Genomic DNA, 4,991 nt, shown 5'->3' with positions numbered 1-4,991 from the left:
CTTTTTTTGAGTTCCTGAAGCTAATTTATGAATTATCAAAGATGATCACTAAAGAACAACAAAATTGTTTGCTCTGATCTTTTCAAGAAGTCCTTATGGACCTTTCCTATCAGTGAAGGAATTTTGAATGAAGATATAACAAGTGTCAATTTCATACTTCAGTGATCTAATTAGTGAGGATACTCAGGAACCATTCACATTTTTCTTTCTTAATCCACTTCCCCTCACTTCTTTCCCTAAATTTCAATGTAAATCCTCCATAAACATTCTATCCAACATTTTTGAGATCTTCCCCTAGTTCTTTTAACTAATTGGCTCATTCTTATGTTATGTTTAACATTGTATTATAAACTTCAAATGCAAGATTGAAATATGCATCTTTATGCAAATTTCAGTGAATATATCTCTATCATGTCCCAAATTCCAATGCAAATATCTTATTCAGTAAGTTAACTGTCCACTGTGTGTCTGACACTAGGCTAGATTCTAGAGATGTGAAAACTAAAATGGAATAATTTTTGATCTTATAGAATTTACATTCTGCTAAGGATAATTCGTTATTATCTGAGCTTTTCATTGTCCAACCCATGGTATCTTTCAAGGAGATCACACTTTCATAAGTGAACCCCACTTGTTTTTAGGACAAAGGAGGATATGTCTGTGATGAATATATTTTTTTTTTTTTTTTTTTTTGATATTATCTTTTTTTTTTTTTTATTTTATAATTATAACATTTTTTGACAGTACATATGCATGGGTAATTTTTTACAACATTATCCCTTGCACTTACTTCTATTCAGATTTTTTCCCTTCCTCCCCCAAACCCCTCCCCCAGATGGCAAGCAGTCTTATATATGTTAAATATATTACAGTATAATTTAGATACAATATATGTGTGTAGAACCGAATTTTTTGTTGCACAGGAAGAATTGGATTCAGAAGGTAAAAATAACAGTTTACATTCATTTCCCATTGTTCCTTTTCTGGATGTAGCTGGTTCTTTCCATCATTAATCAATTGGAATTGGATTAGCTCTTCTCTATGTTGAAGAAATCCACTTCCATCAGCATACATCCTCGTACAGTATCATTGTTGAAGTGTATAATGATCTTCTGGTTCTGCTCGTTTCACTCAGCATCAGTTGATGTAAGTCTCTCCAAGCCTCTCTATATTTCTCCTGTTGGTCATTTCTTATAGAACAATAATATTCCATAACATTCATATACCATAGTTTACCCAACCATTCTCCAATTGATGGACATCCATTCATCTTCCAGCTTCTAGCCACTATGAAAAGGGCTGCCACAAACATTTTGGCACATACAGGACCCTTTCCCTTCTCTAGTAGTTCCTTGGGGTATAAGCCCAGTAGTAGTATGGCTGGGTCAAAGGGTATGCACATTTTGATAACTTTTTGGGCATAATTCCAGATTGCTCTCCAGAATGGTTGGATTCTTTCACAACTCCACCAACAATGCATCAGTGTCCCAGTTTTCCCACAGCCCCTCCAACATTCATCGTTATTTGTTCCTGTCATCTTAGCCAATCTGACAGGTGTGTAATGATACCTCAGAGTTGTCTTAATTTGCATTTCTCTGATCAATAGTGATTTGGAACACTCTTTCATATGAGTGGAAATAGTTTTAATTTCATCATCTGAAAATTGTCTGTTCATATCCTTTGACCATTTATCAATTGGAGAATGGCTTGATTTCTTATAGATTAAAGTCAATTCTCTGTATATTTTGGAGATGAGGCCTTTATCAGAACCTTTAACTGTAAAAATTTTTTCCCAATTTGTTACTTCCCTTCTAATCTTGTTTGCATTAGTTTTGTTTGTGCAGAAACTTTTTAATTTGGTGTAATCAAAATGTTCTATTTTGTGATCAATAATGGTCTCTAGTTCTCCCTTGGACACAAACTCCTTCCTCCTCCTCAAGTCTGAGAGGTAAACCATCCCATGTTCCTCCAATTTATTTATGATTTCGTTCTTTATGCCTAAATCTTGGACCCATTTTGATCTAATCTTAGTATGTGGTGTTAAATGTGGGTCCATGCCTAGTTTCTGCCATACTAATTTCCAGTTTTCCCAGCAGTTTTTGTCAAATAATGAATTCTTATCCCAAAATTTGGGATCTTTGGGTTTGTCAAAGATTAGATTGCTATTTTTATTCACTATCTTGTCCTGTGAACCTAACCTATGCCACTGATCAACTAGTCTATTTCTTAGCCAATACCAAATGGTTTTGGTGACTGTTGCTTTATAATATAGCTTTAAATCAGGTACACTTAGACCACCTTCCTCTGACTTTTTTTTCATTAGTTCCCTTGCAATTCTCGACCTTTTATTCTTCCATATGAATTTTGTTGTTATTTTTTCTAGGTCATTAAAATAGTTTCTTGGGAGTCTGATTGGTATAGCACTAAATAAATAGATTAGTTTGGGGAGTATTGTCATCTTTATTATATTCGCTCGGCCTATCCAAGAACATTGAATGTCTTTCCAATTATTTAAATCTGACTTTATTTTTGTGGCAAGTGTTTTGTAATTTTGCTCATATAATTCCTGACTCTCCTTTGGTAGATATATTCCCAAATATTTGATACTATCGACTGTTATTTTGAATGGAATTTCTCTTTGTATCTCTTGCTGTTGGATTGTGTTGGTAATGTATAAAAATCCTGAGGATTTATGTGGATTTATTTTGTATCCTGCGACTTTGCTAAAATTCTGAATTATTTCTAATAGCTTTTTAGCAGAGTCTTTGGGGTTCTCTAAGTATACCATCATGTCATCTGCGAAAAGTGACAATTTGATTTCTTCATTTCCTACTCTAATTCCTTGGATCTCTTTCTCGGCTCTTATTGCCAAGGCTAGAGTTTCTAGTACTATATTGAATAGTAATGGTGATAGTGGGCAACCTTGTTTCACTCCTGATCTAACAGGGAAAGGTTCTAGTTTATCACCATTACATATGATGTTTACTGAAGGTTTTAAATATATGCTCCTTATTATTTTAAGGAATAGTCCATTTATTCCTATACTCTCAAGCGTTTTTAGTAGGAATGGATGTTGGATTTTATCAAATGCCTTTTCTGCATCTATTGAGATGATCATATGGTTTTTATTAATTTGATTATTAATATGGTCAATTATACTAATAGTTTTCCTAATATTAAACCAGCCCTGCATTCCTGGTATAAATCCCACTTGGTCATAGTGTATTATTCTGGGGATGATTTTCTGAAGTCTATTTGCTAATATCTTATTTAAGATTTTAGCATCAATATTCATTAAGGAAATTGGTCTATAGTTTTCTTTCTCAGTTTTCGATCTACCTGGTTTAAGTATCAGTACCATGTCTGTGTCATAGAAGGAATTTGGTAGGACTCCTTCAATCCCTATTTTTTCAAATAGTTTACATAGCATTGGAGTTAGTTGTTCTTTAAATGTTTGGTAGAATTCACCTGTAAATCCATCTGGTCCTGGGGACTTTTTCTTAGGAAGTTGGTTAATAGCTTGGTCTATTTCTTTTTCTGAGATGGGACTATTTAGACTACTTACTTCTTCCTCTGTTAATCTGGGCAAGCTATATTTTTGAAGGTATTCTTCCATTTCATTTAAGTTATCAAATTTATCGGCATAAAGTTGAGCAAAGTAGCTCCTAACTATTGTTCTAATTTCCTCTTCATTAGTGGTGAGTTCACCCTTTTCATTTTCAAGACTATCAATTTGCTTTTTCTCTTTCCTTTTTTTAATCAGGTTTACTAAGGGTTTGTCTATTTTGTTGGTTTTTTCATAAAACCAACTCTTAGTTTTATTAATTAATTCAATAGTTTTTTTACTTTCAATTTTATTAATCTCACCTTTTATTTTTTGAATTTCAAGTTTTGTGTTTGTCTGGGGGTTTTTAATTTGTTCCTTTTCTAGCAATTTTAGTTGTAAACCCAATTCGTTGGCCCTCTCTTTCTCTATTTTATGCAAGTAGGCCTGTAGAGATATAAAACTTCCCCTAATTACTGCTTTGGCTGTATCCCACACATTTTGGTATGATGTCTCATTATTGTCATTTTCTTGGGTGAAGTTATTAATTATGTCTATGATTTGCTGTTTTACCCAATCATTCTTTAGTATAAGATTATTTAGTTTCCAATTATTTTTTGGTCTATTTTCCCCTGGCTTTTTATTAAATGTTATTTTGATTGCATTATGGTCTGAAAAGGATGCACTTACTATTTCTGCCTTACTGCATTTGATTTTGAGGTTTTTATGCCCTAGTATATGATCAATTTTTGTATAGGTTCCATGAACTGCTGAGAAGAAAGTATATTCCTTTCTGTCTCCATTTAGCTTTCGCCAAAGATCTATCATATCAAACTTTTCTAGTATTCTATTTACCTCTTTGACTTCTTTCTTATTTATTTTGTGGTTTGATTTATCTAATTCTGATAGTGCAAGGTTGAGATCTCCCGCTATTATAGTTTTGCTATCTATTTCCTCTTGCAGCTCTCTTAATTTCTCTTTTAAGAATTTAGATGCTGCACCACTTGGTGCATACATGTTTAATATTGATACGGCTTCACTATTGATGCTTCCCTTTAGCAGGATATAATGCCCTTCCTTATCTCTTTTAATTAGATCAATTTTTGTTTTTGCTTGATCTGAGATGAGGATGGCTACTCCTGCTTTTTTGGTTTTGCCTGAAGCATAATAGATTCTGCTCCACCCTTTTACTTTTAGTTTGAATGTCTCATCCTGTTTCAGGTGTGTTTCCTGTAAACAACATATAGTAGGATTCTGACTTTTAATCCAGTCTGCTAACTGCTTCCTCTTTATGAGGCAGTTTGCCCCATTCACATTTATGGTTAGAAGGACTAATTCTATATTGCTTGCCATCCTATTAACCCCTGCTTATGCTTTTCCCCTTTCCTTCCCTTTTACCCTCCTATCCAGTATTAAACTGGTAAACACCACTTGCTTTTCACAGCCC

The sequence above is a fragment of the Sminthopsis crassicaudata genome, chromosome 6 (assembly GCF_048593235.1).
Source record: "Sminthopsis crassicaudata isolate SCR6 chromosome 6, ASM4859323v1, whole genome shotgun sequence".
NCBI classification, from domain to species: domain Eukaryota; kingdom Metazoa; phylum Chordata; class Mammalia; order Dasyuromorphia; family Dasyuridae; genus Sminthopsis; species Sminthopsis crassicaudata.
The sequence above is the reverse complement of the archived record's forward strand: the minus strand, read 5'-3'. Positions refer to the sequence as shown.